This window comes from Acromyrmex echinatior, chromosome 11 (assembly GCF_024713525.1).
Source record: "Acromyrmex echinatior isolate Ae372 chromosome 11, ASM2471352v2, whole genome shotgun sequence".
NCBI classification, from domain to species: Eukaryota; Metazoa; Arthropoda; class Insecta; order Hymenoptera; family Formicidae; genus Acromyrmex; species Acromyrmex echinatior.
The window spans coordinates 11,761,085-11,774,686 of NC_141862.1; the positions used below are offsets into that span (position 1 = coordinate 11,761,085).

The 13,602-nt window shown below is 30.2% G+C and overlaps 1 protein-coding gene across 2 annotated transcripts in view; it reads right to left on the reverse strand.

Annotated features, from left to right (window-relative positions):
* The window catches only part of Mmp2 (Matrix metalloproteinase 2), a 185,824-nt gene that overhangs the window by 169,639 nt on the left and 2,583 nt on the right, over positions 1-13,602 (reverse strand). The window contains exon 1 of one of the 2 annotated variants that reach the window (XM_087411495.1): positions 6,074-6,287. The exons of the other annotated variant lie outside the window; for it this stretch is intronic. The gene's annotated coding sequence lies outside the window, so the exon portion shown is untranslated. Of the gene's footprint in view, positions 1-6,073; positions 6,288-13,602 lie in introns of those variants that run through there. 2 annotated transcript variants of the gene reach the window in all.

The window sequence follows — 13,602 nt, forward strand, 5'->3', positions numbered from 1 at the left end:
TCTAAAAACTGCCCCATTAATTTATCTGTAAATTTACTCAATTAAATAGCTCGATAACTAGATCTCAAATGAAAATTTCATTACGTTTACAATTAAAGGTCGGATTGGATTAAAAAATTATCCAAGTGTTAAGCACACAAAGCAATACGAAGACACGGTATCATTATTACGTGACGAAGAGAGAATAAGAAAAAGAATGTCGGGCTACAAATCGAGATTCATCCTCGATAGAAACTGTCTGGGGGAGGTGAGGACAAAAAGTATGCAAACTTCATCGGACCCTTTAGTTCCGAGTACGGTTCCAGAAGAACCATTCGACGACTCGCGCGAAACAGTGCTCTTTTGTATGCGGTAGATAAACGATTGCCGGACTTAATGGTCCCGAAGAGCCCAGATTTCTCGTCACCTTTGAGAAATATTAGAAGAAATAGAAGAGAGAGAGGAGGATCAAGTCGAATTTCAGCCAAGGGAGTTCTCCAAGAAAGAATCTCACGAATTTTTATGAATCAGACATACGTGACGCATGCACGAAAGCTAATCAATGTGGTAAAGTAAATTGCAATGTATATGCAAAATCCGAATTTAAAGAAGCTTGCATATTACATATTACTTCTTTAAATTGTAGATTCAAAAAAAAATTTGTTTTCGAATTAGGAACAAGAACAATAAAGATAAACGAAATATAATTAAATTTAATTAAATTAAAGAACAATTCGTATCTTTGTATATCAAATTATAGAAAAAGGCGAAATCTGCGAAAATTCTTTTTAATCAATCGCAAATCCATCGAAGAATCTTGAATCTACGATCTAAAAGAAACATACGACATACATATGTGATACGTATTGATTTAAGGATTTCTTTCTACTTTATATCCTGATCGCTTCCGAGATTGTTAAAACTTTGAAATCCTTACGCTGCATATCTAAGAATAAGCTGAATGAGTCTTCGAAAGAATTAAAAGAATGCTCGAAAGTAGGTAACAACAAAGTCAGGAAAACATAATTAAATCTTATCCCATTATCTTATTCTAAATTAAGTCGCGCGCGCTCTCTTGATGACAATTCTGTCAGATCCATTTCATCTTGCTTATACCTGTAGAGAGAAATAATCCCACCGTGAATTGATTAATTCACTTATGTTCAAGTCTTTTTCAGTTTTGAATTTAATTTCAAATTTAAATTTCATGTAACGTATACATATCATATATTTATGTACTAAATTTTGAGAAACTCAAAGATTTATAAAGACATTTATGAACAAGACATAAATCGTCATGTAGAATTGCTATTACATTTGAATTTAATATTAATAAATAAAAATATATAACCAAAATCAAAGTTTCAATGCAGTCTAGTACAACAACAAAGAACATAGATTTCAATTATCTATAGATGTAAAGCTTTAGTTTAGCATAGTTTACATAGTTAATATTATATAAACATAGATGCGAATTATTATATAATTACATATTATGTATAAACGCATTATTAATTTAATAATAATTAATCATTATTATTCAAATCATGATTCTAATGTATGATATAAAATATACGGTAATCTAGTGTAGACTATTTCATTAAATTAGATAATTAGGTATACATATAAATGCATATGTGTATTAAATGGGATTATATCGATTGTTGAATTGTATAACGCGTGTTTCTCATTCACATGATAATTCGTGTAATAAACAGACCGTTAACATGTTAAAGCGTGAAGGTTCACGCAGGTTATCTTATGAAGGACGCGAAAATGCGAAAGTAATCGATCAGTGAAACAAGCAGAATGATCGTCATTGGTCGATAGTTAGAAAAATGCCGGGAACGAGGACATGAGATAAAGAAAAGCCGATCGGACTGGCGACCGGAAACCGGAAGAAGATCACACGCGGGACCGAAAGAACTAGAGGATCGTTATCGCTGGGGAACGTGCCAACGCGAGCTGGCATGACCTCGTTTCATCGTGTCTCGATAATCACCGGCATTCTTCACAGTACTGCCCACTTGCCTGCTTGTGACTTGCACGCCATTTTCATCTTACATCTCTAACAACGATTTTTCTTCGCCACTCGATGTCCTGATAGGACAAACGAATTCTAAACAATCTTAAGTAAAATCGTAAAGATACTTTCGCAATTTGCAAGAATTCGAAAGTTCCAGGTACGGAATATGCAAAAGTTCGTAATTCTGTTAAAAAAAGGAAAATTTGCCAATTACTATTTTTTTCAAAAATGAAATCAATTCGAGATTAATTAGAGGATTTTAAAACACAATGTGAAATTCTTGAGAATTTGCGAATAAAAAAGATATTATCTTTTTATTGTATTAGGATTTTACAAGTAACTTCTATTGAATGGATTTTCCAGAAGCATTATATATGAACCTCAAAAGCGAATGAATGCAGGTAGAATGCGATTGAGTGAACTGCGCAATCTCTCTATCAGGGCATTGACGCGAGTCTTTCTTTCTTTCCACAGTAAACACAATAGATAAAAGACTGCGGAGACAAGAAGTGAGACCCTCGGTTGAGGACCTTAATGAGATACATCGGAGCAATATTTTTATTTAAATAGTTTCTTTTAATTACAACAGCTGGATCCATTCCGACTTTAATCGATATCGTGAAGTTTACAAATTATTACGAGACGATTGAACATAATTTCAGATTTTATGCACAAAAAAAAGGAAACATTTTAATAAAAATATTAATCTAGAAAGGATTTTAAACAGTAAAAAATATTGTTGAACTAAATGATAAGAAATTCAGAATTTATTTAAATAAATTATTTCTAATTTCTTTAATTTGAATTAAAGTTAACACTACTTGAGATCTTTTTATGAATTTTAAGAATCACGTTTTATCATAAAATCGATTACCATCACGCGAGAAAGAAATTAATGAAAATTGTACTTCAGGGATACAATCCATATTGACGTGGATTAAGAAATAGTGCGCGATTAATTGAGAAAAAATTATTTCTCGGGGGAAATGCGATATTTAGTGAAATCTCGGTACTACATATTTTTTAATGTGAAAAACGGATAAATGAATTTTATTTAACTATATATTATAACCGGAAAAGTGAGCACGATAAAAAAACAATATCATAAATCAAAATACAACAACGCACTATATGTTATACACACGATGTTATAAAACAATACTATAATGACTATCGTCGATGTTATAAAACAATGCTATAATGACTATCGTCGACACTACTTTTTATTTTCATGCGCAGGTAAAAACATCCCAAATGTTTCCATAAATACACCTAGAGAAAAAATTATCAAGATAGTTTAGTCATTTAAAACATTAAATTCCTCAATAATTTTTGTATTTAACTATTTACAAAATATTGAATTTCTTTCCCGTATTGTAAACATATCAAATTTCTTAGAGCGTGTTTGGTCAATAAGCCAAACAATTTCAATATACCATAAAAAACACTATTTATCTAATCTATTGATCGAACAAGTTCATTATTTGATCCAATAGATATTTAGATCCAATCAACGCATTTTTCCTCGATTTGTTTTCATATCTAACTTGTGTATCCAGATGAAAATCTGCGTATGCTAGAATTTTTTGCTTCAATGAAAAAAATAAGAAAAAAACAAAAAACAAGAGAGAAAGAGAGAGAGAGAGAGAGAGAGAGAGAGAGAGAGAGAGAGAAATCGGCCATGATGCCGTCGCTGCCCACTCGCGCAGATATTTTTTGAATCGTAAAGATCTTTCCTTCGCTCTTATCCGATGGTTTACAATGCTGTTTACAATCATATTTCGAAACAATTCTATTCTGAAGAGTTTAAAACAAACATAAAGATTTATCTAATCTCTAAATAATTATTGTCTAATTTTATTTTTCTTTTTAGCCAAATAATATAACAAATTTTATTAGATTCTACAGTTTGATAAATAATGATAAATCTTTTGCACAGAAGTAAAGTGGACTAAACTGAATCGAAAACTCTCTACCATTTTGCAATTTTCGCAATAATTAACAAGATATCAATTATTAAAAATTAAATTGAAAAATCAAATATTGATTTATCGAAAAGTTTTTAGTAATTAATATCTTATATATGTTAACTGTGTCTATATGTTAACTGTTGTAAAATGATAGAAGACTTTTCAGCTCGGACGAGTTCAGTCCGCTCTATCCCTATAAAAAAGTTTTATCATTACTTATCAAACACTCTGTATATACTTTCATATGATTTTACGCATCAGACAATTATAATTTTTTATTTATGTCTTATATTTATGTTTCTTATTATTTTATTCAAAATAAATTGTAGAGCTCTATGTCTGCAAAAAAAAACACATTTAGAATTACAAACATTTAGAAATTATTATATTTTTTTCTATACATGTTGCTTTTTAAAAGTTAATTTTAAGTATTAATAGCCTCATACATTTTTAAAGGAAAATAAAAAAGAAAAAAAGGATAAAACGTGTAAAACATATGAGAAGCACTGCAGTAGAGTGCTATATTATAGATCACAAATTTTCCTAACCAGGCCATCTATCTACTTGCATTAAAGTTGTACTCGTTTTCTTGAACCTAGACCGTGAAATATATCGCGCACCTTACGACATGAATCAACCTGGCTAGCACTCAGGGGGTTTCCCGGTGCGCAGACTAGTGCAAATAATTCACTCCATATGTTAATCGCGTCTAAATCGAAACTCTGATGACTCGTCGTCACTATATCGAGACTATATCAAAGATATCGTTGCTATACAACCTTTTTTGTTGTGAAAGAATTCTCATCTGCACTGTGCTTAAGTCTGCAAGTATTTTTGAATCCTTATTACGCATTGATGTGATTTACTCAATTATTCATACCTTGATTACGTTTCTACTAATATTATTTAGTAATTAATTTTATAAGACTGCCTTAAAATAATCCAACAGTAATCAAGTTATATTTGTTCTTTAGTTTTTAATTAATTTTATTAAATAGCTTTAAAATCACATTTAAGATCGGAATTCTATTAAAAGCAGAATATAAATTTAAAATTAACTACTAAACGAGATTTTATTCTCGTTCGAATTCTTGTAATTTAATTCAGTCAGTTTCGCTCGTTTAATTTACAATAATTATAGACTCTTCTACATTAAAATATATACATTTTATTGTTTCTAAAATCAATAGTATCAAATAGATTTATAGACAGTTTCACGTACATATTTTTCGTGTAACATTTAATTTGCAACAATTTGAAACAAATTCCCATTCGATGTGTGTGTTGACGAGATTTTAAAAAAAGAAATTCTATTTCACTTTTGGAAATTGTGTTATCCATTTTTTTGTGAATATTGGCACAAGCTAAGCTGTTGTCGTCAACAAACCGATTTCATTTGGAAGGCAACTAACTCTTTTGACTTGCAATTTTAAAACGTGACGCGGCACAATTCGCAACATGTCCTCCGTCCATTGCAAAAAAAGTTCGATCCCAAATTCAAGCGCCGTGCGCTTCCGTTCGCACAAGGCCGATATACACAAAAAATGCAGTACGTATCCTCCCTCGCTTCCGTTCCCTTCTCCTCTCCCACGCATTTAGCATACACATGCACACGTCCACATATGCGCATAATTTCTTTATTTTTCATAATCATTATTCATAATCTCAATGCAAAGGCAACGTTGTTATTCCATAAAATATTATCTTTATTTGACTCTTTAATAAAAGTTTCTAATTTATCTCTAAAATTCAGAATTATTAACGCTCTAAAATTACTGTACAAGACTCTGTACAAATTTTATGTTTCATTATTTTAACAAGGTTTTAAATTACATTCTGCAGTCGTAAAAAACACGTTAAGAAACTCAAAGATTCATTTATATATATGTATACTTAAATTTAAAAAAAAAACAGATTTTTGGGAGCAGCAATGGCTGATACACTATACGCTAATATTTCAATGCTAAATTAATCGTCACGATAATTTCCATATCATGAAACTAAAATGACTTTCTGGACCTGACACTCGCAGACGGTACGATAACGTTGCAATTGCATCAAGGATTAACTATACTTCGAACAAAGCTCGAGAACGTACAATGCTGCAATCGGTACGGTTCGCGCTATCATCTCCGCGCCGCCGACGACGACGTCATTTCCTGCTCCCGGCGGCGAGATCAATCGCGTTAATCCCAGGAGGATCGCGAATACGCACTTGTGCACCCCTTTCGGAGAGAGAAACACCCACATGCGAACAACGCGCCGCGTGCCGCGCGACTGACGCCCGTCTCCTTCGAGAGGCCCACTCTGTGGTGCCTCCACCTCTCCCGCTGCCCTCTCTCTTTACGAGAATCCGTCCTTGTTTCGCTTGCAATCGGGAGAGAAAAAGAAAAAGAAAGAAAGCTTTTCCTAAAGGAAGCAACATAGTATTTATTTCTCTTTCTCTCTCTCTCTCTCTCTCTCTCTCTCTCTCTCCCCCTCTCCTCCCCTCTCTTTCTGCCTCTCAATCTCTCCTTCTATTTATCTCTATCTTGCTTTATGAAAGAATTGCTGGACTGAACATATGATCACAACACGTGCGACAAACTTCGGTTCCTGCACTCACTATAAGTAAAGAATATACGTGCTACAAATTCTCTAAAACTAGATAATTCATTTTATATCTGTAATTTATATCAATAATCCGTTTAACGTGAGACATGTTTATTTGAAAACGGATAATAACTTTTGAAATATTTTTGCCTCATTTATTTCAAATCAATAAAATTTCTGCAATATTTAACATGAAATTTATCAAAACTCTATTGAATTATTTACTTATTTGTACGACAGTATTTTATTAGATAAATTTACATTTATTAAATAACTGTTACCATTTTATCGCTATTTATTATTTTCATGTTTATTGTAGCAAACAAAAAATTAATTTTATTTTCGTAGATTTATTCAATTAATCGGCATTAATTTATATACTTATAGTAATATAGAAATATAGTTTTCCATTCAGTTTTAAATTAATATCATTTTATGTAAAATATCTAGCTAGAGATTGCTAAGCAAAAATTAGTAGTTAGGAGGGTCAAAAAACATGAGCAACGTTTATTGGATCTTTAAAAATAAATAGTTTTTTGTGTAAATTAATCGGATTAATCGGATTAATTTATAAATAAAAAACTAGTTTAATTCTTAATGTGTATGTTGTAATAAACTAATTTATTTTTAAGAATCCAATAAACGTTGCTTGTGTTTTTTAATCTTTCTAACTAATATCATTTTATAAGTTTATCATCATGAATTTTTCGAAAAATTATGATGACAGTTTAAATAAATGAGTTAATTACAGTAAGAGCATACAGATGTTTGCACTTTGCAATACTTGATAAACATATGCATTAGTAATTATAACGATATAATTTTAAAAATATTTCTATCCAATATCCATTAAAAAGTATGTCAGGTCTCAGAAGACCAAAGTTATACGCAGCGCAATTTATATGCACAATGTTCGAGAAAAATGTTTGAAAATTACATACGTAATAAAATGTCTTTACATCAGTGCAATTATCTGAACTTTGTAATTATCTAGATATTTAACAAAAAAAAATTAAATAATGAGGAAGCAGTATTAAATTCTTCGTGGAATTCAAATAAAAACCGAATGAAAAGCAGTGAATCTAGGACATCCTGCATAATTATTATAATTATGCAGAAAATTAAGAGTCTAGTTATGCTGTAAAATTGAACGATTTTTTGATATATCTTCAGAAAATATTGATATATCTTTCATGTGTGTGAAAGATGCAAATTCTAAATTTAATGTTGATGCCATTAAATTAGATTGTCGAATTTAAATAAAAGGATGCGAACATAGAAATCCCACGCGTACCTTGGTGTTTGCTCAAGAATTTTCGCCTTTTCCTCCTAAATAATATCCTTCGTTGCACGCCAAAGGGAATGTATGACTTACATAAGTTTGAAGTTTTCGTATTCCAGTCGCCGCGAAAGTAATTTTGCCCGACACGGAGACTTTAGAAATTTCCTGCGTAATTTAAAGGAAAAGGAAGAGAGACCAAAGAAATATCGAAATCCGGAGAGCAGTAATGAAGCGGGCTTATTCGCTTTTATCTCCCGATCTTGCGCTTCATCGTTGATCATCTTTTAAAATTTTGCTCTTCTCTTAGTCTTACTTGATTTACTTAATTTCTTATAATTCTAAATATGACAGTTTCACAATTATAATAGTTAAATTTTTATAAATGTTTATCTCAAAAAAATAAGTTGGAAATTATTAGTAATATTATTATGAAAAGTACAACACTGAAAAAATGTTACTACACCTTATTACATATTTCTTTGAATAGTATTACATTGTTAAATGTATAGTGTCAACTTAACGTGAATCGGCACTGATCCTACTCAATCATATCGTTATTTTATACTAAAACAATTATTATATTCGATACTGTACAGTATCAATTTGATATTATATAGTGTCAAATTTAATTATTGTTTTAATAAAAAATAACGATATATATTTAGTAAGAGCAGTGGCGACTAACACTAGATTAAATTTGACACTATGGATTTAACAGTGTAAATAAACATGTACTTACACAATAAATAAATATTTAGTCAACAACAAAATGACAATTAAATTAAATTAATGTCTTTATATCAAATAAATAAGTTTACATTTAATAAATATTTGCTTAAAATTAAATTCAAATAAATATTTATTAAATTTCCGTATTTCGTATTTTTTCCAGTGTATGTATTTTTAAAAACTCCATTATTACGCAAATTATAATAACATTTTAAAAGAAACTTTAAAAATTCCAGGAGCACATTTACACTCCTTGTCGCCTCCATCTCCTTCCGCACACCCACTCATTCTCATTTGTCCTCGGAATGGAGGGCCCATGTTCGTAAGCGTTGGCGAACGGGTATTCGGGTGGCACGCGTGTTCCGATGTCGCACGGCGGGCTCAAAAATGGTAAAAGCGATTTGTTAAATTGACAAGACAAACAGCGTACTCTCTCGAGACTACCTAGGATCGATTCTATTAAAACGGACGACCCTGGAAATGCAAATGGAGAATTATGTGCCCTCCGTGAGTGTGAGTCCGGGCTATTATTCGTCACCCGAGCGAAGGACCGCGCAGCATGACGTTGTTCGGAAAATTCATTAGCTTACACGTGTGGAAAAAGATAAGTCGGACGTGGATATAAATGCAAATAAAGGTGCACAAGAGAGAGACTGTGGCTTTTTATTAGATCTATTCTTTCGTTACGCCTTAGGTTCATTTGAAATGCTCTTCACATTTTCCTGAAATTTCTATTTGTCTTCTCTTTTTTTTTAATAGCACATCAATTAATATACATTAGAGATTAATAGAGATATTAGTTAAAGTGTATTTTTAAATTAACAAAATTTGTGTAAATGATATAATTGCTTATCCTATTTGATTCGTGATAATTATTTTTAATACTATAGATAAACTATAGATAATAATCCTAATAAATTGTATTAATTGTATTATAGAAAATAATAATTCCAAATTTTCTTAATCACGATTTCCTATTTAAATCATTTCTATTATTTTCTATTCATATACTATCTTTATAATAAACTATTTTTATATATCTTTGTCCTTTTATTTCTTTATTTCTATTCTTCTAGTTTTTAATTCTTTATCTCTATTTTCTATATTATTGTTATATTTCTATAATATTCATTACTTTATCTGATTTTAAATTACTGAATAATCAATTTTTAATGTCAATAATATTCTACAGTTTGTGATTAGATTATCTTTTCGGTAAAAACAGAAGAAAAATAAATGCGTTTTTCGCAAGCGGGTAACGTGACAAACACATTAAAGCGTGGAAAATATATTGCCGAGAAAAACGGGAAAAAATTCGCCCGCGGGAAAAAAGTAATTCCAATGTAAATAAATGGAAATGCGAGAGCACGCAGCGTGTGCGTTCGAAAAACGAGGGTAAGCTTAATAAAATAAGTGACATTTTCCGTAATTCTCCCCTACGTATGCATATATATGTATATGAACACGCGAGTGAATCCTTCGAAGGATGTACGAGAGTCTGATAACAAACGGCTGCCGATCGCATCTGACTCTTCCTTAAATGATACTCGTAGGAGATCTTGTCCTTTTCCCGTCCCTCTATTCACTTTCCTATTTGCGATCGATACAACAACAAGGCGAAATTAATTCTACTCCGCATGTTAATTAGAACACGATCGATAATGTATGTCACAAGAAATGTATCGATTGGACATTTACGTATATAGAACAATTATATTTGAAATATTAAAGACTTTTTCTTGAGGTTCTATTTATATTAGGTGTTGGAATTAATTCGTAGCGTTTTTTAATGAAAGAATGTTATTTATTTCACATGAGCATTAAAAAATACATTAATGAAAGTACTTCCCATCACTTGTAAAACACTACGAATTAATTCCAACACCTAATATATTTCTTTCTATTCTTGGAAACATCTATTTTTCATGTCATAATTGAAAGTAACATAAAATCTGATGCGTTATTTTCAATTATGGCATGAAAGACAGATTGTCTATTAATCACATAATAAACATATAAATATATAGATATACATATAGATGTAATATATTACAAGCGTTTATATTTTATTACATACATATATAAGAGCATGTTAAATCTCTCTTATTGATTTTAAAATCCGCTTAATTGCAAAGCTCGAAAATGATACACCACAAGTGACAGTAATTCAATTGATATTATAATTACTGACGCAATTATGTTATAATCTGACTTGGCTAAATATTAATTTACTACTGTATTTCATTACAATATTCCTCGTCATTATTAATATTATTTTAGCGTAAACATTTATTAATTTTAAGAGCTTTCAGTATATTTTTCATATCATTCACAAGTATCTAACAAACATATTACAGCGCAAGCCACGTAATTAATAAATTAATTAAGTTACATCTACACATCATGACTGAAATGATAACAATTGTAACAAAATTAATTAATTAATCAGAGAGTCATATATTAGTGTTATATTGATATTTAAGTCTGTAGTATTGATATTTAAATTTATTTCTTAAATGAGACTGTTATCTGAGGATGAGACTCTTACGTAAAATTTATGAGATTCAAATTAGGCTTGGATAAGATCGAATGAACCGGAACGGACCGGACGTTCGGAAGGCGAGTTACGCGAAGTTATGTCGTCATAGACGTTTGATAACAGCCCAGTGATATCGACCAATTAATATGCATATAAAGCACGTCGAACCCGAAACGCTCACGGGTATCATCGACGGGCTTGAAAGCCCATCATCAACAACATACTTGTATATAACAGCGAACGATGAATGGCCGGCTAAGGCAACGAGCACCATGTGGGCCAATGACCAGCCGCTTCCCGCGAGATAAAAGTACGCGCTATGAGATAAGCCCCGCGACGGATTCATCCTGCCGAAGACGTGTGGGTGCTACACCGGAAGAGGAGGCCCCCTCCGGTAGGGTGCCACGGTAATCGGCACGACACTGACTCTCGCGAATAGCAAAATCTAAATTTAACCCTTTTATCTTTTTCAGTAAAAACGATCAAAAAATGTTTATATCTTGCGCGATTAAATCTACAACTGGTATTCATACGCGGATTTAAGACCGTCTTAAGGTGTCATAAGTTAATCACAGTATAGTCACAGTTGATTCTTATCTATAGTCTCTATCTGTATATAAAATCTTCTTAACACAGAGATGTTACAAATATGTTTAATTTCCAAATGAAATAACAAAATAACATAAAACTATTAAGAAAATTCAAGCAGATAAAGGACTGTTATAAAAGTTTTTTTAGGCACTTTTATATTAAAATTTATAAATAAATATAAAAATTCTTTAATTCATTAATTTAATGAATTTTTGTGTAATTTCATATTAGAATTAATTATTTCCTGAAATTACATTCTTTTTTAAGCCAATTCTTATTTTAAGACCTTAATGTCTTAAGTAATGTCTTAAGATACTAATACAGCTTTATAACATCTTAAGATTGTATTTAAAACGGTCTTAAATATAAGATCCGACTATGAATACCGCCCATAGAGCTGTATTAGCTCTTAATCTGTATTAATCTTAAAACATTATTTAAGACAAGCTTGAAATAAGAACTATTTACTAATTACACCAACCTACATGATACTGCTTCAACTTAAATTATTTTATCTGTTTCAGATTTATTTTTTCTTAAGTTTATCTTAAAAGGAACTTTTTTTAAAAAAATTATCTTAATTATATGTAATTAATTTTAATATGTACATAATTATTTAATTTTCGTCAAAGTTTATTTTTAATAATTATACCAAATAAATTTATATTAATATATTAATAATTTTTGTCATAAAGAGAAAAATTATTTAATTCCAATTTACAATTTCTAATTTTGTGAAGCAGACATGCATAATTACATATCACCTTTGTACAATAAAATTTCTGTATTATAGTTATAATCACATAAGATATATCTAAAATAAAGAAAGAAAAAACAGAGATAAACCTAGTACTGCTTCAATTGTATCAATATTTGAAAATTCCAACAATTACCAATTTTAATGGATTTAAATGTACAATCATGGCAATTGGAAAAAATGTATTATGCCGTTAATTTATTGCAATTTCAATGATATCTCTTATTACTTCTAGTAGAATTCTATGCTGTACAATCATTTTATAATTGAGTTCCGGCAGCTACTTTTTCAATTTTTATTTTTTAGTAATTAATAAACGTTGTTTAAAAAAAAGAAATTTACTTCCGTTACATGTAATGGAAGCAAATTTCAAGCAGGTACTCATTTTCATTGGCAACATTAAATATTTCAAAAATGTTTAATGTTGTCAATGAAAATGAAGTTATAGGTAACTCAATTTTTATTTATACTATATTTCATGGAAATCTACATAAAATTTGTAAAAATAAAAAATGTACTAAACTTCGTAAAATTTTATGAAAAGTATACTAAATTTCATGTACACAAATATTCTTTTCAGTTACAGATACATGTAATTTAGAGTCATAACATTGAATGTAATTTGTGTAACTTAAAAGTACATTAAATTTTATGACATTTTTAACAGTGTAATAAATGTTAAACTCTTTTTTATTTTTATAAGGAACTATATAACTATGAAAAAAGAGAGAGTACTACTGGAACTGTCATTATTTTTTTTATATTAATATAAGAATAGAATGTCGTACTAACTTCACAGGTCTTACTTTTGGGTATCTGTAAAATTAGCACGATATTCTTAATATAAAAAAATAATAACGGTTCCAGAAGCACTTTTCATAGTTTTACAGTTCATTAAAATAAAAAAAATTCCACATTTTTTATACTAAAAAAATCAGAACTGAAAGTATAATGTACTTTGTGAATTTAATACATTTCCCTTCTAAAGTACGAAAAAGAAAAATATATGCACTTTTGGCTACAGGAACTCATGAAATCGTGTGAAGTAGCCAAATCATTAAACGACTTAATATTGAAGTGTCAATGATAAAAGGAAGAGAGCGGGAGATAATGAATAGGTCAGGCGAACAATAACTG